The 24,175-nt window shown below is 37.0% G+C and overlaps 1 protein-coding gene across 4 annotated transcripts in view; it reads left to right on the top strand.

Annotated features, from left to right (window-relative positions):
- The window catches only part of RFX7 (regulatory factor X7), a 150,877-nt gene that overhangs the window by 108,868 nt on the left and 17,834 nt on the right, over nucleotides 1-24,175 (top strand). The window lies entirely within an intron of this gene.

Below are 24,175 nucleotides of genomic sequence, written 5' to 3' on the forward strand. Positions count from 1 at the left end.
CCTCCCACTTCTGTTATCAAAATTTTCAAATATAACAAATGTTGAAAGAATAATGTAAGAATATGCACATATTCTCCACCTAGATTCAACAGTTTTTTTCCTGTACCATATGAAATTAAGTTTTGGATATGATACTTTTAAGAGTAAGAACAGTCCCTTTTATAACCATAATATCTTTATCACATCTGGGAAAATTAACAATCCTCTAATCCATCTATTACCAGGTTTGGAGCTATTTTAAAAATAGAAAAACATTTTTTTCATATTTGGAGTCTGTGTTTTAATGATTTGAGAACAGTGGAGCCTTACTTATGCAAATGTAATTGTCTAGCTTATATCTCAACAAAGGAATCACTTTCCACTCCCCAGTCTTTTGTTTATTTATTTATTTTTACTACCCAGTCTTAAAGCATATGATTCAGATTCACACAGTAGTAACGTCTCATTTTACTGCATATTATAGACTAAGACAGTTATTCACAGGTAGGCAAAACTATACATTTTGTTTTGTTTGTGAGCTTTTATATTTTGAGATATGTCACATAAAATTCACTTTTTTTTTTTTTTTTTTTTGCGATACGTGGGCCTCTCACTGTTGCGGCCTCTTCCATTGTGGAGCACAGGCTCTGGACGCGCAGGCTCAGCGGCCATGGCTCACGGACCCAGCCGCTCCGCGGTATGCGGGATCCTCCCGGACCGGGGCACGAACCCATGTCCCCTGCATCGGCAGGCGGACTCCCAACCACTGCGCCACCAGGGAAGCCCCAAAATTCACTTTTAAATTGCACAATTCTGTGGGTGTTAGTATATTTACAAGGTCGTGCATCAGTCACATCTAATGCTAGAATATTTTCGTTACTTCCCCAAAACCCCATTATCCATTAGTGGTAACTACCCATTTTTCCTTCCTCCCAGACCCTAGCAACAAATAATCTTTCTGTATGAATTTGCCTATTCTGGACATTTCATATAAATGGGTTCATATATTTTGTGGCCTTTCCTGTCTGGCTTCTTTCAGTTGACATAGTTTTCAATGTGTATCTGTGTTGTATCATATATCAGTACTTCATTCTCTTTTATGGCCAAATAATAGTCCATTGTATGAATATACCACATTTTATTTATCCATCCATCAGTTAATGAACATTTGAGCTGTTTACACTTTTTGGTATTATAAATAAGGCTGCTGTGAACGTTTGTCTACAAGTCTTGATATGGTATGTGTTTTCCTTTCTCTTGGGCGTATATCTAGAAGTGGAATTTCTGGACCATATTGTAACTCTATGTTTAACTTTTTGAAGAATTACCAAACTGTATTCCAGAATGGATGCACCATTTACATTCGTATCAACAATGTATGAGGGTTGCATTTCTCTACACCCTCACCAACACTTGTCTGCCTTTTATATTATAGCCATTCTAGTACATATGAAGTAGTAGCTCATGGTTTTGATTTGCATTTCCCTGATGACTGATGATATTAAACATCCTTTCATGTGCTTATTGGCTATTTGTATATTTCCTTTGGAGAAATATTTATTCTTTTCCCATTTTTGTTATTTGCTTTTTTATTATTTAGTTATAAGTGCTCTATATTTATTCAGGATAATAGATCCTTATTAGGTATATTATGATTTGCAGATATTTCTCCCACTCTTTGGGCTTTCCTCATTGTTTTGATAGTGTCATCTGATGAACAAAAACTTAATTTTGATGAAATCCAATTTATTTTTTCTTTGGTTGCTTGTGCTTTTAGGTATCATATCTGAGAAACTGTTGCAGATTTACACTATGTTTATAATTATAAGAGTTTTATACTTTTAGCTCAGGCATTTGGGTCTTTGCATTTTGAGTTAATATTTGTACATGGTGGGAAGTAGATACCCAAATTCATTCTTTTGTACATGGATATCCAATATCCAATTGTCACAGCATCATTTGTTGAAAAGACTACTTCTTCCCCATTGAATGGTCTTGGCACCCTTGTGGAAAATCAATTGACCATACGTATAAGGGCTTACTTCTGGACTCTGAATTCTGTTCCATTGCTTTATGTATCTTTCTTTATGCTAGTATTATGATGTATTGATTACTTTAGCTTTGTAGTAATTTTTGAAATTGGGAAGATTATTTTGACTCTTCTGGGTCCCTTGAATTTCCATATGGATTTTAGCATCAGCTTCTCAGTTTCTGTAAGGAAGACAGTTGGAATTTTCATAAAGATTGCATTGAATCTGTATATCAATTTGGGAGTATTGTCATCTTAACAGTATTACTCATTTCAGCCCATGAACACAGAATATATTTCCATTTCCTTAGGTCTTTAATTTTTTAAGAAATGTTCTATAGTTTTCTTATATACATCTTATACTTCTGTTAAGTTTATTCCTGGCTTTTTTTTTTTAATGATGTTGTAAATGGAGTTAATTTTTAATTTCATTTTTGATTGTTGCTAGTTTATAGAAGTAAGACTAATTTTTATATGTTTGTCTTGTATCCTGCAGTCTTGCTGAACTAGTTTATTTGCTCTGATAATAGTTTTTTTTTTTAGTACATTCCTTAGGATTTTCTGCATATAATGTCATCTGAAAATAGAGATAGTTTTACCTCTTCCTTTCTCATCTGGCTCTTATTCCACTTTCTTGTCTAATTGCTCTGCTAGAATCACCAGTACAGTGCTGAATAGAAATGATGAGCCCAGTCTGAAGGGGGAAGTCTTTAGCATTTCATCATTAACTATGATAGCTATGGGTTTTCCATAGATTATCTTTATACGTGTGAGGAACTTACATTCTATTACGAGATTGTTGGATGTTAAAATTTGTCAAATGCTTTTTATGCATCTATTCAGATAATCGTGTCAGATTTTTTTCTTATGCAATTAATACAGTGTATTATGTTATTGATTGATTTTTGTATGTTGAATCTGTCTTGTATTCCTGGGATAAATCACACTTAGTCACAATGTATTATTCTTTGTATATGCTGACAGACTCAGTTTGCTAGTATTTTGTTAAGGATTTTTACATCTATAATCATAAGGGATATTGGTCTGTATTTTTCTTTCTTTGATATCTTTGTCTAGCTTTGGAATCAGGTAAGATTGCCCTTACAGAATGAGTTTGGGAGTATTCCTCTTCTGTTTTTATGCAAGACTTTATGAAGGATTGGTATTAATCTTTAACTATTTGGTAGAATTCACCAGTGACGCCATCTAATCTTGGGCTTTTCTTTGTGGGTACTTTTAAAATTCAGTTAAATTCATTTAAATTAAATTTAATTCAGTCTCTTTTTATAGATCAGATTGTCTTACTCCTTTTTGAGTCCACTTTGGTAGTTTGTGTCCTTCTAGGAATTTGCCTATTCATGTAGGTTATTTAGTTTGTTGGCATACAGTTTTTCATGGTATTCTCGAACAGTCCCTTTTATTTCTGTAAGGTTGGTCGTAATATCCCTGTTTTATTTCTGATTTTAGTTGAGCCTTTTCTCTTTTTTTATTTTGGTCTGCTCAGCTAAAGATTTATCAGCTTTGTTGACCTTTTTCAAAGAATCAACTATTGGCTTCATTAAATTTTTTCTGTTGTTTTTCTATTTCCTGTTTCATTTATTTCCACTCTAATCCATATTATTCCTCTCTTCTGCGTGCTTTGGATTTGGTTTCCTCTTAACTTTTCTAGTTTCTTAACATAGAAGATTATTCATTTGAGACCTTTCTTCTTTTCTAATGTAGGCATATGTAGCTATAAATTTTCCTCTAAACACTGCTTTCACTACATCCCATAAGTTTTGGAATGTTGTGCCTTCATTTTTATTCTTCTCAATGTATTTTCTAATTTCTCTTTTGATTTCTTCTTTGACGCATTTGTAATTTCCACATATTTATGAATTTCCAGTTCCCTTCAGCTATTGATTTCTAATTGCATTCCATTATAGTTGAAGAAAATACTTTATATGATTTCATTCCCTTTAAATGTATTGAGACTTGTTTTATAGCCTAACATATGATCTATCTTGGAGAATATTCCATGTACACTTGAGAAGAATGTATATTCTGTTGTTGGGTGGTGGAGTGTCCTATAGATGTCTACTGTTTCTATTTGGTTTATACTGTTGTTGTATATTTCCTTGTATATCTTGTGCTTAGTTCTATCTATTACTGAAAGTGGAGTATTAAAATCTCCAATTATTATTGTTAAATTTTCTGTTTCTCTCTTCATTTCTGTCCATTTTTGTTTTATGTATTTTGAGCTCTGTTGTTTGGTACATAACAGGTTATGATTGTTGTATCTTCTTGATGTTGACCCATTTGTCATGAAATGATAACTTTCTTTTTCTCTAGTAACAATTTTTGTCAAAGGCTTTTTCTCTGACATTAAAATTGGCATTTCAGTTCTCTTTTCGTTACTTTTGGCATGCTGCATCTTTTTCTGTTTTTTTACTTTCAACCTATGTGTGTCTTTGAGTGTAAAATATATATGTAGTATGTAAATGACAGGTAGTTTGATCATATCTTATTCTAAATCCGTTCTGCCTGTCCCTGCCTTTTCATTGGGAAGTTTAATCCATTTACATTTAATGTAACTACTGATAATATTTACATTTGCCATTTTTGTATTTGTTTTCTGTATGTTTTATGTCTGTTCCTCAATTCTGTCATTACTAACTTGTTTTGTGATAAATGGGCATTTTCTAATAAACCATTTTAAACCTCTTCATGTTTCTTTTACTATAGCTGTGTATTTTAAATTATTTCTTCTGTGGCTGTCCTGGAGATTACAGTTAACACTTATTCGGATTAAAACCAACTTAATTTCAAAAATATATAAAAACTTTTGCTCCTATATATCTCTGTTAATCTTCCCCACCCCCATTTATCTTATACATTGTGTACCCATTCAACACAGATTTATATTTGGTGCTTTATGTAGTTGTCTTTTAGATCAGATAGGAGAATAAAGGAGTTACAGACAAAAAATACATTTAGACTGTATTTTATATTTACCTATGTAGTTACCTTTAATGGTGTTCTTTATTTCTTAGTGTGGATTTGAATTACTATTTACTGTCCTTTCATTTAAGCCTAAATGACTCCCTATAGGACCAGTCTGCTACTGATGAATTCTCATATTTTTGTCTGTCCATTGAAGTCTCTACTCAGTTCACTTAATAGTCAGCTGTTGATTGGACAGAGATTTCCTTAAACATCTTAAACCAATAAATCAGTCTTTGCCAGAGGGCTCTGTGTGCATGTTGGGGTACACCATAAACTCTCAGGCAATTGACAGCTCTTCCTTAGCCTTCACTTTCTGCTTTTTTGGAGCCTCAAGTTCAGCAAAAGGTTAGAGCTTAGGGACTTCTTGGGTCTTGAATTGCACATAACTCTTTGCATGTACATGGCTTTCTAGATTCCCAGGAGTATGTTGGAGCTTTTCAAAGCTTCTTTGGACATCTTACTTCCCAGCTTTGCCTTTTAAGCTTTTTGGTTAGTCTATTGTTTGCCCTAATTGATAGCCACTGTCTCAGGCTGTCACGAAGTTAAGATACTCGCCGATAATTTTTTTAACAACTTCTTTTCCCCATCCTTCCACCCCAACAAAGGAGAAAGCTTTTCACAGTGGGCACGTTCCAACACAGTCAAATACAACCAGTAGGTGGGGTCTACCTAGGATCCACCACACAAGACAAATAATGAGTCTTTGGGATGAAGCTTTGAGAGAGCTCTAGCTGTGTTACATTTCTTCTGGTGGCCACCCAAACTAGGAATACAGGCTGTTACTTTTCAAGGCTACTGCTGAAGAATGGGGTATTTTATGGAGAAGTGAATCTTAATGGTCCTTACTATGCAATGTTCATTGATGTTTCACCAAAACTATAAAATTGAAATTCATAAATGTTAAAGGACCAGAAATGGTATATGCAGTTCTGAGTGCCACACTTCATTGAAGTTAACTGAAATGATACAGCAAATGGAATAGCTGTTTCAAACATAAATAAAATTGTTCAGCCTAGAAGATGAAGACCTCTATACTTTCTTTAAAAGTCTACAATCATAAACTATGAAAGACTCATTCTAATGAGTCTAATTTAATATTAATTATTAAATTAATTTAATAATTATTTATTATTAGAGTCTAATTATTAATTAGACTGTAATGAGTCTAATTTAATATTAACCATTGCTACAGAATAAAGTTCAACACCTTTATTTTTCAGAGGAAGGCAGAATTATATGGTAGAGAAGGATTAGACTTTGGAACTAGCCACATCAAAGTTTGAGACTAATTTAAAGTGTACTGGGGTTTGTAGCCATAGGCAGGTCCTTAATCTTTAGTGTCAGTTGCTTTCTATCCCTTTGTGAAATGTAAGGATACTATACTGTTTTTATTAAAGTTTACTTAAAACCATATATATGTAATGTTTGTCACAAAGCCTAGAGCATAGTAAGCCCTCAATATGTGGCAGCAGTTGTTACTCAAACTCTTCCACAACCCAACATTTTGGCCTACCTGGTGTAATCCTTATTTTGTATAAACTTCTTCCCCCTCCTTCTTTTCCCCCACCATTCATCCTACACCTTAGCTCTTTTGAACTTACTGAGATTTCAGAAGCACATCCTCCTCTTCTCAGTTTTTGTTCACACCCCTCTACACGAATCACCCCCTCCCACACTAACACCCATATGATTAAATCTGCTTGTTTTTTAAGGCCCAGTTTAAATCTACTTTCTCCATATATGATTATATCCTCAATGACCTAAGTTAAAATTACTCTCTACTCTTTGATCACATTACACCTTTTTTGTATCTCTCTTACCATTTATTTACAGTGTTCTATGTAACTTTCTTTGAGGTGTATCATACACATAGAAAAGTACACACCTTATAAGTGTACAACTTAATAAATTTTCACGCAGTGAGTATGCATGTATTACTAGCTTCCAGATCAAGAAACTGAGCATCGCCATTATCCCAGAGGCCCCTTGTGTCCTCTTCCAGTCACTACCCTTCCCACCACCTCCACCCCACCCTTGCCAAGAGCAACTGCTCTCCTGGCTTCTAAACACCATGGATTAGCTTTGCTTGTTTTAGAACATTATATGAATGAAATTATACAATGATCAACATTTGTTTATAAGATTCAAGCATTTTTCTTTCTGTAGTTTTGGTTCATTCGTTCTAATTGCTGTTTAGTATTCTGTTTATGAATATATACCACAATTTCTTTTTCCATTCTACTGTGTATGGACATTAGGTTTTTTTCCCATTTGGGTTTTAATTTGCATCTCCTTGATGACTAAAGTTGACTGATTTTTTAATATGTTTTTTTGGCCGGTCGGATATCCTTTTTCATGAAGGACTTATTTAAGTCTTTATTTTTCTCTCCTGTATAATCTTGAAAGGCAGGTAAATATATCACACTCATCATTAACTGCTGACATAGTTTCTAGAAGAATGCCATACTGTATACATCATAGATTTATATATTTATTGATTGGAGACTTTATGCAGCAGATTAAATTGGGAACTGATGGATGTTCTTCAGAAGGAAGATGTTACACTGCCACCAGTTAACAAATACATATTGAATACCCATTGTATAAAACTCTGCTTGGCCCATTGGTGATAGAAGAACCATTCACTAATGAACTTGCAAGTCATCTTTACTTCTCTATTCTTTTGTTTCTTCATCTATAACATGGTGTGAATACACAAGATGATGTTGGAGTTTGTTGGGGGTTTTTAAATGTAGACAACCTTGTTCCTATCTGAACTTACCATTTTACTAAAATTATTTCAGAAATGTTTGAAACTATTGAAGAAAAATGGTAGTAAAATTGGATTTGAGTGGAAACTCAAAGAACAGAAATGGTTGATCAGGAATTAATTGACTCAAGGCCCACTGCTTCAGTATTTTTGTTCATTCTTAATCTGTATGCAGAAACTACATTCATATAATAGGAACATTTTATGTGAGGCTAATTTAAAACAAAGAAAAACTGAGACAATCTAGAAATGAAAGTAAGCATACCAGTATAGTTTACACTATATACAGAGAGATTTTTTTTAATTAAAAAAAAAAACTACAATCCAAATTGAGCAAAAGGATAATTGTTTTAAATGGCTCTTTTATAAGCAATAGTGAGAAATCAAGTCTTTTTTAAGAAATAATAAAAGCAGAAATATTTACTTTTTATTATTAAAAAATTGACACAAATTCCTTTTTAAAATATTGAGGATTTATCAGTGACTACACCTGAGGTTTATATTCTTTTATTAGTAATTTTTAAACTTTGCAATAAGATCCTTGACATACCAATCATGATTCATCATGGCTGAGTCTTTTTCATGGGATTGTTACCTAAAATCATTTCAGCTAATAATCCCATGAAAAAGGAAAGGAAAGACCTGGTTACTAAGGTCATACATGATCATTTTGATCATTTGTTTATATATACATGGTAGTTTAATTATTTTTATTTTTTTAAATAGATCCTTATTGGAATATAATTGCTTCAGAATACTGTGTTGGTTTCTGTTGCACAACAGAGCAAATCAGCCATATGCATAACATATGTCCCCATATCCCTGCCCTCTTGAGCCTCCCTCCCATCCTCCCTATCCCACCCCTCTAGGTCATCACAAAGCACTGCGCCTATCTCCCTGTGCTGTGCTGCTGCTTCCCACCAGCCAACTATTTTACATTTGGTAGTGTATATATGTTGATGCTACCCTCACTTCGTCCAGGCTTCCCCCTCCCACCCCATGTCCTCAAGTCCATTCTCTGTGTCTACCTCTTTATTCCTGCCCTGCAACTAGGTTCATCAGTACCTTTTTTTTCTTTTTAGATTCCATATATATACGTTAGCATATGGTATTTGATATTTGTTTTTCTCTTTCTGACTTACTTCACTCTGTATAACAGACCTCTAGGTCCATCCACCTCACTACAAATAACTCAATTTTGTTTCTTTTTATGGCTGAGTAATATTCCATTGTATATATGTGCCACATCTTCTTTATCCATTCATCTGTCAATAGACATTTAGGTTGGCTCCATGTCCTAGCTATTGTAAATGGTGCTGCAGTGAACATTGTGGTACATGTCTCTTTTTGAATTATAGTTTTCTCAGGGTATATGCCCAGTACTGGGATTGCTGGGTCATATGGTAGTTCTATTTTTAGAGTTTTAAGGAACTGCTATACTGTTTTCCATAGTGGTTGTATCAATTTACATTCCCACCAAAAGTGGAGGAAGGTTCACTTTTCACCACACCCTTTCCAGCATTTATTGTTTCTAGATATTTTGATTCTGACCAGCATGAGGTGTTACCTCATTGTAGTTTTGATTTGCATTTCTCTAATAATTAGTGATGTTGAGCATCTCTTCATGTGCCTCTTGGATATCTGTATGTCATCCTTGGTGAAATGTCTGTTTAAGTCTTCCACCCATTTTTTAACTGGATTGGTTTTTTTTTTTTTTGATATTGAGCTCCATGAGGTTTTTGTATATTTTGGAGATTAATCCTTTGTCTGTTGTTTAATTTGCAAATATTTTCTCCCATTCTGAGGGTTGTCTTTTTGTCTTGTTTATAGTTTCCTTTGCTGTGCAAAAGCTTTTAAGTTTAATTAAGTCCCATTTGTTTATTTTTGTTTTTATTTCCGTTATTCTAGGAGGTGGGTCAAAAAAGATCTTGCTGTGGTTTATGTCCAAGAGTGTTTTTCCTATGCCTCCCTCAAAGAGTTCTATAGTGTCTGGTCTTAAATTTAAGTCTTTAATCCATTTGGAGTTTATTTTTGGTGTATGGTGTTAGGGAGTGTTCTAATTTCATTCTTTTAAATGTAGCCGTCCAGTTTTCCCAGCAGCACTTATTGAAGAGGCTGTCTTTTCTCCATTGTATGTTCTTGACTCCTTTGTCGTAAATTAGTTGCCCATGTGTCCGTGGGTTTATCTCTGGACATCTATCCTGTACTATTGATCTATATTTCTGTTTTTGTGCCAGTACCATACTGTCTTGATTACTGTAGCTTTGTGGTATCGTTCGAAGTCAGGGAGCCTGATTCCTCCAACTCCATTTTTCATTCTCAAGATTGCTTTGGCTATTCAGGTTCTTTTGTATTTCCATACGAATTGTAAAATTTTTTGTTCTAATTCTGTGAAGAATGCCATTGGTAGCTTGATAGGGATTGTATTGAATCTGTAGGTCACTTTGGGTAGTGTAGTCATTTTCAGTGTTGATTCTTCCAATCCAAGAACATGGTATATTTCTCCATCTGTTTATGTCATCTTGGATTTCTTTCATCAGTGTTTTATAGTTTTCTGTGGACAAGTCTTTAACCTCCTTAGGCAGGTTTATTCCTAGGTATTTTATTTTTATTGCAATGGTAAATTGGAGTTTTCCTTAATTTCTCTTTCTGCTTTTTCATTGTTGGTGTATAGGAATGCCAGAGATTTCTGTGCATTAATTTTGTATCCTGCAACCTTACCAAATTCATTGATTAGTTCTATTAGATTTCTGGTGGCATCTTTAGGATTTTCCATGTATAGTGTCATGTGATCAACAAACAGTGACAGTTTTACCTCTTATTTTCCAACTTGTATTCCTTTTATTTCCCTTTCTTCTCCGATTGCTGTGGCTAGGACTTCCAAAACTATGTTGAATAATAGTGGCAAGAGTGGACGTCCTTGTCTTGTTCCTGATCTTAGTGGAAATGCTTTCAGTTTTTCACCATTGAGTATGATGCTTGCTGTGGGTTTGTCATATATGGCTTTTATTATGTGGAGGTAGGTTCCCTCTATGCCCATTTTCTGGAGAGTTTTTATCATAAATGGGTGTTGAATTGTGTCAAAAGCTTTTTCTGCATGTATTGAGATGATCATATGGGTTTTTTCCTAATTTGTTAATATGGTGTATCACATTGATTGATTTGCAGATATTGAAGAATCCTTGCATCCCTGGAATAAGTCTCACTTGATCATGGTGTATGATCCTTTTAACGTGCTGCTGGGTTCTGTTTGCTAGTATTTTGTTCAGATTTTTGCATCTATGTTCATCAGTGATATTGCTCTCTAATTTTCTTTTTTTGTGATATCTTTTTCTGGAATTGGTATCAGGGTGATGGCTTCATAGAATGAATTTGGGAGTGTTTCTCCCACTGCAATTTTTTGGAAGAGTTTGAGAAGGATTGGTGTTAGCTCTTCTCTAAATGTTTGATAGAATTTGCCTGTGAAGCCATCAGGTCCTGGACTTTTGTTTGTTGGAAGATTTTTAATTACATTTTCAATTTCATTACTTGTGATATGTTTATATTTTCTAATTCTTCCTGGTTCAATCTGGAAGATTGTACCTTTCCAAGAATTTGTCTGTTTCTTCATGGTTGTCTATTTTTTTTTTTTTTTTTTTTTGCGGTACGTGGGCCTCTCACTGTTGTGGCCTCTCCCGCTGCAGAGCACAGGCTCTGGATGTGCAGGCTTAGCGGCCATGGCTCACCAGCCCAGCCACTCCGCGGCACGTGGGATCCTCCTGGACCGGGGGCACGAACCCGTGTCCCCTGCATCGGCAGGCGGACTCCCAACTACTGCGCCACCAGGGAAGCCCATGGTTGTCCATTTTATTGGCATATAGTTGTTTGTAGTAGTGTCTTATAATCCTTTGTATTTCTGCAGTGTCAGTGGTGATTTCTCCGTTTTCATTTCTAATTTTATTGATTTGCATCCTCTCCCTTTTTTTCTTGATGACTTTGGCTAAGGGTTTATCAATTTTATCTTCTCAAAGAACCAGCTTTTAGTTTTATTGAACTTTGCTATTGTTTTCTCCATTTCTATTGAATTTATTTCTGCTGTATATGATTTCTTTCCTTCTACTGATTTTGGGTTTTCTTTGTTCTTCTTTCTCTAGTTGTTTTAAGTGTAGGCTTAGATTGTTTATTTGAGATTTTTCTTGCTTCTTGAATTGCTATAAGCTTCCCTATTAGAACTGCTTTTGCTGCATTCCATAGGTTTTGTGTTGTCCTGTTTTTATTGTCATTTGTTTTTATGTATTTTTTTATTTCTTCTTTGATTTCTTCAGTGATCTCTTGGTTATTTAGTAGCACACTGTTTAGCCTCCATGTATTTGTGTGTTTTACAGTTTTTTTCCTGTAATTGATTTCCAATCTCATAGCGTTATGGTCAGAAAAGATGCTTGATATGATTTCAATTTTCTTTCATTTTCTGAGGCTTGATTTGTCACCCAAGGTGTGATCTATCCTGGAGAATGTTCCATGTGCACTTGAGAAGAAAGTGTAATCTGCTGTTTTTGGATGAACTGTCCTATAAATATCAATTAAATCTATCTGGTCTATTGTGTCATTTAAAGCTCCTGTTTCCTTATTAATTTTCTGTTTGGATGGTTGTCCATTGGTGTAAGTGAGGAGTTCAAGTCCCCCACTGTTACTGTGTTACTGTCGATTTCCTCTTTTATAGCTGTTAGCAGTTGCCTTATGTATTGAGGTGCTCCTATGTTGGGTGCATATATATTTATAGTTGTTATATCTTCTTGGATTGATCCCTTGATCATTACGTAGTGTCCTTCCTTGTCTCTTATAACTATCTTTATTTTAAAAGTCTATTTTATCTGATATGAGTATTGCTACTCCAGCTTTCTTTTGATTTCCATTTGCATGGAATATCTTTTTCCATCCCCTCATTTTGAGTCTGTATGTGTCCCTAGGTCTGAAGTGGGTCTCTTGTAGACAACATATATATGGGTCTTTTTTTTGTATCCATTCAGCCAGCCTGTGTCTTTTGGTTGGGGCATCTAATCCATTTACATTCAAGGTTGTTATCGATATGTGTGTTCCTTTGACCATTTTCTTAATTGTTTTGGGTTTGTTTTTGTGGGTCTCTTTCTTCTCTTGTGTTTCCTGCCTAGAGAAGTTTCTTTAGCATTTGTTTTAAAGCTGGTTTGGTGGTGCTCATTTCTCTTAGCTTTTGCTTGTCTGAAAAGCTTTTGACGTCATCGAATCTGAATGAGATCCTTGCTGGGTAGAGTAATCTTGGTTGTAGGTTTTTCTCTTTCATCACTTTAAGTATATCCTGCCACTTCCTTCTGGCCTGCAGAGTTTCCGCTGAAAAATCAGCTGATAACCTCATGGGGATTCCTTTGTGTGTTACTTTTTGTTTTTCCCTTGCTGGTTTTAATATCTTTTCTTTGAATTTAATCTTTGTTAGTTTGATTAATATGTATCTTGGTGTGTTTTGCCTAGGGTTTATCCTGTATGGGACTCTCTGTGCTTCCTGGACTTGGGTGACTATTTCCTTTCCCATGTTAGGGAAGTTTTTAGCTATAATCTCTTCAAATATTTTCTCACATCCTTTCTTTTTCTCAGAATCCTATAATTCAAATGTTGTTGCGTTTAATGTTGTCCCAGAGGTCTCTGAGATTGTCTTCCATTCTTTTCATTCTTTTTTCTTTAATCTTCTCCTTGGCACTTATTTCCACCATTTTGTTTTCCTGCTCCCATATTCGTTCTTCTGCCTCAGTTATTCTGTTATTGATGCCTTTAGTGTGTTTTTGATTTCAGTATTGTGTTGTTCATCTCTGTTTGCTTGGTCTTTAGTTCTTCTAGATCTTTGTTAAACATTTCTTGTATTTTCTCAGTTTGTATCTCCATTCTCTTTCTGAGATTCTGGATCATCTTTACTGTCATTACTCTGAATTCTTTTTCAGGTAGATTGCCTATTTCCTCTTCATTCATTTGGTCTTGTAGGTTTTTACCTTGCTCCTTCAACTGTGACATATTTTTTTGCCATCTCTTTTTCTTTTTTCTTTGTTTTCTTTTTATGAGTGGGATTGTGTTCCTGTTTTACTGGTTGTTTGGCCTGAGGCTTCCAACACTGGGGGTTGTCGGCTGTTGGGTACAGCTGCGTCTTGGTGCTGAGATGAGGAACTTTGTGAGACCTCATTCTGATGAATATTCCCTGGGCTCTGAGGTTTTCTGTTAGTCCAGTAGTTCGGACTCGGAGCTCCCACCGCAGGAGCGTCAGCCCGACCTCTGGCTCGTGTACCAAGATCCCGCAAGCCGTGTGGGATGGCAAACAAAACAAAACAAAACAAAAAAGCAATTACAAAGTAAAAAATAAAATTAGACTAGGAAACTAACAGATATGTTAGAAAGAACTTAAAAATAAAAATATAGATGAATAAACAACCAGAAGTTACATCAGTACCACAATAGTAAGAAAGGGGATGGGGGAAAAGAAAAAAAAGTAGGGGGGGGGAGGCCTTGGCTGTGGAGGGGGGTGCTGAAACAAGGGTGAGGTTTGGGTGGTGGGCAGGGCCTATGCTTAGGACCCACAGGGCTGGAAAAGGCCCTGGGGTCTGTGGGGGTTGGAGCTTAGTTAAGCTCAAGGAACAGAAGGGACCCAGACATGCCCCCACCCCTGGTCTCAGAGGGCAGAGGACCTCACCTGGGATCCCAGCAGGCTTCCTGGGCTCGAGTGGGCGGGGTAAACGCCCTCCTCTCCTCTCCTGCTCCTCCGGTCTGGGAGGGCCTCTCCTGCCTGTCTTTCCTGATCTCCCCGGCCTCTCTCCTATGCCCCGAGAACCAACGTGGCAGCGGGGACAGGGGGGCCTCAGAGGACAGGCGACTGGCCTGGGAGCTCAACACGCTCCCAGGCCCGAGTAGGTGGGGCAGTCGCCCTCCACTTCTCTCCCGTTCCTCCTGGAGGGCCCCTCCTGCCTGCCTCTCCTGATTTCCCCAGGTTCCCTCCTGTGCCCCCAGGACCCATGCCACCTGGATGGGGCTTTGGAGGCGGGTACCAGCTTGGGAGCTCAACAGGCTCCCCGGCGCAAGTGGGCCAGGCAGTCACCCTCCACTTCCCTTCCGTTCTTCCTGCAGAGTCCCTCCTGCCTGCCTCTCTTGATCTCCCTGGTCTCAAGGGTGCCGATCCTGTCTGGCCTCCACTGCCCTCCCCCCTCAGTCCCCCCATGTCCTACTGGTTCACTTGAGGGTTCCTCCTGTCTCCTTGGGTGTCAGTGTTCCCCACCAGCAGCCAGCAGGTGTCCTAGTTGTGGGGAGATGCTCTAATTCTTCTTTAAATTAATTATGTTGACTTCAAAGTAATCTTTTAAGTATATTGTTTATTATGTAGTTACCACAAAAATAAGATTTACCACGTGAATTTCAAAGGTGATGTTTGATCTTAGTCTAAGCTCGGCTTAATAGTACTATTAACAGCTCTTAATTTCTCTCCAGGGCCTAGACTAGAACACACCATAACTAACCAACAGACTTATGCAGTGCTTTTCCAGCTGTGCTATTCCCTGGGACACCAAACCTTCATGTACTTTACACTGTGTACTTCTGCAGTGTTCTCTGAGTGTTCCTGTCAAATGCCAGACTCTGGTGGACTTTAGCCATGCCTCAGACTCAGCTGTGTATTATTGTTCTGTCCAGAACCTGGAACAATAAGAAAAATCAAATCTCTTTATGATCAAGGTCAGGCCCCTTCAAAGAGTTTTCTCTCCAGAGACTCGATCTAATTGTACCTTAAAATTATTGGAGGATTTCAACAACTGTTATACTTTCAAAGGCTCAGGCTAATTAGACATTTGACCGTATTACTTTTACCTCGTTTATGTATTACCTAGCGAATGTATTATTTGCTTAATACTTGTAAGGGAATATAATTCTACCATGTCTTTGGGACCTTTCTAAATTCCATCTTTTATTGTCATCTGTAATACATGAATGTTAATAATACTATAGGTCTTGGTAAGAAAAAGACTCCTAATAGAAATTAATAAGTTCTTCTCTTTAGAAGTATTAGAAAAACTTTCAGTGATATAATTTTGGTTGCTTTCCAAGCCATTCAGTTTGCTTACACTCACTGATTAGTAACAAAATCTTCTCATGTATAAAATGAGTGGATTAGGCTAGATGAGCAAATTCTTTCCAGATTCACCTCTCTATGCAAGTGTCTCATTTATAAAATGTGTATAATAAAAAATACCTGGGGAGAACAGTTCAAGATCTTGATGCAGGAAGCTCTTGAACTCATCTCCTCCCATGGACACACTGAGTCTCCAGCTACATATGGAAAATTTCCTCTTTAAAAAAACCTAAAGGCTGGCTGAGTGACGACTACACATCAGACAAACAAGAAGAAAGCCACATGAAGCAGGTAGGGGAGGCTCAGACACAAGGAGGCTCAGACACAATCTTGCCATAAACCCCACCAGTGACACAGCAACCTCCAATCAAGAGGGAACTCAAAACCCGGAGCTTCTCATTAGGAGCAGAGGGTTCACACTCCACATTGCACACCCCAAGTTTTAAGACCTGCACCTGAGAGATGAATCCTCAAAAAAACATGTAGTTTTGAAAAGCAGTAGGGCTCACAGCCCGAGAACCACAAGACTATAAGGTTCTGAGACATGGCTATTGGAGGGCCCACACACTCGGACTCTGAGCTGCCCCAGGGCCCAGCTCAGAATCAGCCTGTCTTGCCCAGACATAAGGGAAGGAGGATCACCTACTTATATTAAAGCATCAGCCTGAGGGGTAGGCATCTGATTGAAGACACATCTAGGAGACAGCTGGAACACTGTCCAGGGACAGAGACTTGCAGGTGCTATCTTTGCAGTCTCTCTTTGCTGTGCTCCAGAATATCAGTATCTCCCAGAAGGGAGCTACTACATGTATCTGGTGCCCTGATTTTTGCAGTTTCCGCCCAGGAGACATGTCTTAATTGCCTTGCTTTGGAGGCCAGGGGAGCTTGTGTTCCCGGTCCAATGGAACTGTAACAGTCACCCAGAAAGGAGATTTTACACCCTTGTCTGGCACCCTGATTTTTGTGGCTGCTGCCAGAGGATACCTCTACATAGCATGGCACTGGTGCCAGTGGGGCTTACAGTAAAGGGTCCCACAGGACTGTAACCAACAGAGAAAGAGTTCTTCAACAGCTACCACCTCTAGGCACAGCAGCAGTCACAGACCCAAGAGCTCGGTTTTTCTGTGGAGACCTGTTACCCAGCTGTCACGGCTGCAGCCTGAGGGTCAGGCTTCTACTTAACCGTGTATCTAGCAACTGATTGTAATCCTTTTCGGAGACCTCAGAGGGCTGGTGCTATCTTTGTGCTCTCCCTCTGCCACACTCCTGAATGCCAGTGTGCCCCCAGGGGGAGCTTTCCATTCATCTGGCAGCCTGGTTTTTGTAGCCACTGCCCAGGGGATGCCCCTAAATCAACTGGCTCTGGTAGCCGGGGGGGCTTGCATTCCTGGGTCATTCCAAAGTAATGTGGCAGTTGGAAAGACAGTTCTTGGCCAGGTACCACCTCCAAGGCACTGCACAGACAGCAGACTGGGATACCCCCTCCCATCCCCAGTTTTTCTGTGAAGGAAGCCTCTTTGCTTTCCTCGAGCTTTGGCCTAAGGGGTAGGCTTCATGTTTGGCATAAGTCTAGTGGCCTACAGAGCTACTCTCAAGGAATAGATGTAGTCTTGCCTCTTTCACTCTGCCTTGCTCCAGCTCACCAGTATCTCATACACTTGTCAGGAGCCCTGATTTTTGCAACTGCCCAAATGACACCTCTAGATTGCTTGGCTCTGGTGGCAAGCAGGGTTTATGCTGTAGTCATACTGGACTATATATACTTGCATACTTTTAAAAGCTGCTGCCTGAGGGTCCAACTTCCAGTCAGCCTGATTTTAGGTGCTGAGATCCTCCCTTCTGGAACCTTGATAGGTCTTGGTACATACCTAACTACTGGGAGCTATTAAAGATATAATAAGCTGCTTGGACAAGCACAAAAGTTTAAGGGACAACCAAGACCTAGGACAGAGTTGAACAACAAGTTTCATCTCCTACATCCTTCAAGACTGGGAGGGGTGGTAGTTTCATCTACTGCATAGAAACCAACACAGAGTTAAGCAAAATGAAGAAACAAAGGAATATGTTCCAGGGACTTCCCTGGTGGCACAGTGGTTAAGAATCTGCCTGCCAGTGCAGGGGACATGGGTTTGAGCCCTGGTCTATGAAGATCCCATATGCTGCTTAGCAACTAAGCCCATGCACCACAACTATTGAGCCTGCGCTCTAGAACCTGCAAGCCACAACTACTGAGCCTGAGAGCCACAACTACTGAAACCCGTGCGCCTAGGGCCCATGCTCCACAATGAGAAACCCGTGCACCACAACAAAGAGTAGCCCCCGCTTGCAGCAACTAGAGAAAGCCCACGCACAGCAACGAAGACCCAATGCAGCCAAAAATAAATAAATAAATTAAAAATATATATATATATGTGTGTGTTCCAAATGAAAGAACAAGGTAAAACCTCAGCAAAAATTCTTAATAAAATGGAGATAAGACACATTATAATTAAAATGTCAGAAGTTAAAGACATGGAGAGAATCTTAAAAGCAGCAAGAAAAAACAACTAGTTATGTACAAGCAGACTCTCATAAGATTACCTGCAGATTGGTCAGCAGAAACTTTACAAGCCTTTGGGATTGGCACAATATATTCAAAATGCTAAAAGGAAAACAATCTCCATCTGTGATCAAGAATACTCTATCCAGCAAAGTTATCATTCAGAATTGAAGGAGAGATAAAGAGATTTTAAACCAAGCAAAAGCTAAAGGAGTTTATCACCCATGAACCAGCCTTACAAGAAATGTTAAAGGGACTTCTATAAGCTCTAAAGAAAGGGTACTAACTAGTAACAAGAAAACAAATGAAAGAATAAGTGTCACTGAGAAAGTAAGTATATAGTAAATGTAATGGGTTAGTTATAAAGCTAGTATGAAGATAAAAAAAGTAGTAAAACTATGATTATAATAACTAATGGATACAGAAGATTAAAACATATAAAATGTGACATAAAACATTGGAGGGCAGAGTAAAAACGTTGAACTTCAGAATGTAATCAAATTTAAGGTGTTAACCACTTGAAGTAGACTGTTAAAAGTTTTTATATGTAAGCCTTATGGTAACCATAAAGCAAAAACCTATAGTAAATTCACAAAAGATAGAGAGAAAGCAGTACAAGCATATCACTAAAGAAGGTCATCAGACTACAAAGAAAGAGAGGAAGAGCAAGAGAGGAACCACAAAAACTTCCAGAAAACAAATAAGATGGCAATAAGTACATACCTGTCAATAATTACTTTAAATGTAAATTTACTAACTCCTTCAATCAAAAGACAGAGTGGCTGAATAGATAAAAAACAAAACCCATCTATATGCTACCTACAGGAGACTTGCTTTAGATATAAGGACACACAGAGACTTGAAAGTGAAGGGATAGAAAAAGATATTCCATGAAAACAGAAACCAAAATAAGCTGGGTTAGCTATACTTTTATCAAAATTGACTTTCAAACAAAGGCTATATAATAAGAGACAAAGAAGACATTATATTATATTGGGCCAACCCAACAAGAAGATAAAACATTTATAAAATATTTTTTTATCCAACTTAGGAGGACCTAAATATGTAAAGCATATATTAACAAACTTAAAGTGAGAAACAGACACCAGTACAACAATAGTAGTGGATTCTAATGCCCCCTTTACCTCAGTGGATAGATCATCCAGACAGAAAATCAATAAGGAAACATCATCCTTAAAAGACACAGTAGGGGCTTCCCTGGTGGCGCAGTGGTTGAGGGTCCGCCTGCCAATGCAGGGGACACGGGTTTGTGCCCCAGTCCAGGAAGATCCCACATGCCACGGAGCGGCTGGGCCCATGAGCCATGGCCGCTGAGCCTGCGCGTCCGGAGCCTGTGCTCCGCAACGAGAGAGGCCACAACAGTGAGAGGCCCGCATACTGCAAAAAAAAAAAAAGACACAGTAGACCAGATATACTTAGCAGATATATAAAAGACATTCCATCCAAAAACAAGAGAATACATTCTTTTCAAGTACAGATGGAACATTCTCCAGGATAGATCATATGTTAAGCCACAAGACAAAGTCTTAATAAATGTAAGAGAATTGATGTCATGTCAAGCATCTCTTCCAACCACAGCGGTATGAATCTAGAAATCAATTACATGAAGAAAAGTGTAAAGTTCACAAATATGTGGAACTTAAACAACATGCTACTTGAACAACCAATGAGTCAAAGAAGAAATCGAAAGAGAAATAAAAAAATACTTGGACACTAATGAAAATGGGAATATAACAAAGTTTATGGAATACAGTAAAAGCAGTTCTAAGAGGAAAGTTAATGGCAATAAATGCCTACCTTAAGAAACAAGAAAAGCCTCAAATAAACAACCTTACTTTTCACCTCACTAGATAAAGAAGAATAAAGCCTAAAGTTAGTAGAAGGAAAGAAATAACAAAGGTTAGAGCAGAAATAAATGAAAGAGACAATAGAAAATATCAATGAAAATAAGAGCTGGTTCTCTGAAAAGATAAACAATACTGAAAAACCATAAACTAGACTCACCAAGAAAAAAAGAGAGGACTCAAATAACAACAGAAGTGAAGAGAAGATGGTACAACTGATAGCACAGAATACAAAGGATCATACGAGACTACTTTGAACAGTTATATGCCAACATACTGAACAACCTAGAAGAAATGGATAAACTCCTAGAAACATACAACCTACCAAGACTGAATCATGAAGAAATAGAAAATCTGAACCAACTGATTACTAGTAAGGAGACGGAATCACTAATCAAAAACCTCCCAACAAACAAAAATCCAGGACCAGGCAGGTTCACTGGTGAATTCCACCAAACATTCAAAGAAGAATTACTACCTATCCTTCTCAAACTCTTCGAAAAAATAGAAGGGGTGGAAACTCTTCCAAACTCATTTTGTGAGGCCAGCATTACCCTGATCCCCAAACCGGATAAGGATGCCACAAAAAAAAATTACAGGCCAGTATTCCTGATGAATACAATATTAAATTGTATTAAGTATTAAATTGTTTGCTAATAAAAAATATTAGCAAACAATTCAACGATACTCACTTTGTTGAGTTTTTATCATAAATGAATGTCCCTGTGAAGGGAATGTACCCCAACATAACAGAAGCCATATATTGTACAACAAGCCCACAGTCAACATCATACTCAAAAATTGAAAGCTTTTCCTGTAAGATTAGGAACAAGACAGGATGCCCACTTTTGCCACTTTTATTCAGCGTAGTATTGGGAGTCTTAGCCAGAGCAATTAGGCAAGAACAAGAAATAAAAGGCATCCATATTGGAAAGGAGGGAGTAAAACTGTCACCATTTGCAGGTGACGTGACGTTATATATAGAAAACCCTAAAGACTCCAACAAAAAAACTTCTAGAACGAATAAACAAATTGAGTAATGTTGCAGGATACAAAATCAATACACGAAAATCTTTTGCATTTCTACACACTAATAACAAACTATCAGAAAGCAAAATTAAGAAAACAATCCCATTTCCAACTGCATTAAAAAGGATAAAATACCTAGGATTACATTTAACCAAAGATGTTCAAGACCTGCATACTGAAAACTACAAGACATCAAGGAAAGTAGTTGAAGAAGGCACAAGTAAGTGGAGAGATATTTTGTGCTCATGGATTGGGAGAATTAATAGTGTTAAAATGTCCATACTACCCAAAGCAGTCTACAGATTCAATACAATCCCTATCAAAATTCCAATAGCATTTTTCACAGAAATAGAACAAAGAATTCTAAAATTTTTATGAAACCACAAAAGACCTCAAGCGGCCAAAGCAATCTTGAGAAAGACGAACAAACATGTAAGCATCACACTCCCTGATTTCAAGCTCTATTTCATATCTATAGTAATTAAAGCAGTATGGTATTGGCATAAAGACAAACACATAGTTGAATGGAGCAGAATAGAGAGCCCAGAAATAAACCCACACATATGTGATCAATTAATTTACAACAGAGGAGCCAAAATTAGTGGGGTAAGGACAGTCTCTCCAATAAATGGAGTTGAGAAAACTGGAGAGCCACATGCAAAAGAGTGAAACTGGAACACTACCTTATACTGTACACAAAAATCAACTCAAAATGGATTAAAGACTTGAACATAAGATCTGAAATCATAAAACTCCTAGAAGAAAACATAGGTAGCAAGCTCCTTGACATAGGTCTTGGCGATGATTTCTTTAATCTGACACCAAAAATAAAATTTTTTAAAAGCAAAGATAAAAAGTGGAACTATATCAAACCAAACAACTTCCACACAGCAAAGAAAACTATCAACCAAATAAAAAGGTAACCTACTGAATGGGAGAAAATATTTGCAAGTCATATATCTGTTAAGGGGTTAATATTCAAAGTGTATAAAAAACTCATACAACTCAATAACGAAAAAAAAAGTAATTCGATTTTAAAATGGGGTAGAACATCTCAATAGACATTTTCCAAAGAAGACATAAAGATGGACAACAGGTACATGAAAAGATGCTCAACATCACAAATCATCAGGGAAATGAAAATCAAAACCACAATGAGATATCACCTCACACCTGTCAGAATGGCTGTTATCAAAAAGAACACAAATAACAAGTGTTGGTGAGGATGTGGAGAAAATTGAACCCTCGTGCACTGTTGGTAGGAATATAAATTGGTGCAGCCACTATGAAAAACAGTATGGAGGTTCCTCAAAAAATTAAAAATACAACTACCATATGATCCAGCAGTTCCACTTCTGGGTATATATCTGACAAATGAAACACTAACTCAAAAAGATAAGCACCTTCATGTTCACTGCAGCACTGTTGACAATAGCCAAGACATGGAAACAACCTAAGTGTCCAATGATGAATGAATGGATAAAGAAATTGTGTGTATATACAGTGGAATATTATTCAGCTGTAAAAAAGAATGAAATCTTTCCATTTGCAGCAACATGGATGGACCTCAAGGGCATTATGCTAAGTGAAATAAGTCAGACAGAGAAAGACAAATACAATGTGATCTCTCTTACATGTTGAAACTAAAAATTCCTTTAAAAAAAAAAGCTAACAGATATAGATAATATATTGTTTGTTGTCAAAGGATGATGGTAGAGGGTGGGAGAGATGAGTGAACTTGGTCAAGAGGTTAAAAATAAAAAATCTTGAAATCATACATTAAGTCAGAAGTATATGCCTTGAATTGTAGGAGTCCATAGCCAAATTAGAATTTTTGGTACACAAATTGAAAGCATGTTCTTATAAATAAAAGCAGTTGGACTTTATAACATTTTATACACATGCTGTTTTCTTTATTTTCTACATAATAATGTAAGGATTATCTTTTGCATCAGTCTTTTTATAGGTAATAATGTGTCATTGCAATGAGACAGCTTAATTGCATTCTAGGAGCTACTGTCACCATCCTCATTAACTGGCATTTAGACAGTATAGGTAACATATACTTTATGTATACTAAAGTATGTGTGAATGTTTTCATATAAATAATGTTGAGGCCATATTTTTTAACATCTGTAAGAAAATAGGGGCTTATTTATAATGGGTTTTGAAATTTAATGTCTCAAAAGAGCTATAAAAACAGCTTCACAGGAAAAAAACAAAAAAACAACCTGCCTCAAGGTGGTTGGGGGGATTAAATGATGTAACACATACAAAGCAGTCCAAAACTGTCCAGGTATTGTTATGTATCCTATGACTATATTTTGCCACAAGTCTTTTATAATTTTTATTTGTATTTTTGTACCTTTAAGCAGTGTTTACCTTTAACTTAATAGTTTATTTGTAAATGGTATGAATAAACATTGAAGACTGACTTGCTACTGAGGATTTTGAGTGACATGTTCATGGCCATATTAAATATTAAGCTTAATTTCAAAGTCTGTAAAGCATACTTTTAAAAAAAGAGTAAGACCAAAGGAAAAATCTCATTTTAAGAATGGCATTAGAGTGTTAGTTATCCTGTGAACAGAACATTCTCTGTACCTTCCCCTTTTTTGAGTCTTGCATAAATATAATCTGACGCTGAGTTAGGTGTTAACTGACACCATATCTTGCTTGATCAACCTGCAGTTTAGTTATGAAGCAGGAAAACAAGGTGTAAACTATCCAAGATCTCCACATGGCCTGGAATGACCTATGGCATCTTATATAGCCCTGGTTTCAAAATTATGAATAGATAGCCTATAAATACTTAATTATATTAAACAGTGTCACTGAATGTCTAGAACTTCTCAATGGGGAAGAGGCT

This window comes from Phocoena sinus, chromosome 2 (genome assembly GCF_008692025.1).
Source record: "Phocoena sinus isolate mPhoSin1 chromosome 2, mPhoSin1.pri, whole genome shotgun sequence".
Taxonomy (NCBI): Eukaryota; Metazoa; Chordata; class Mammalia; order Artiodactyla; family Phocoenidae; genus Phocoena; species Phocoena sinus.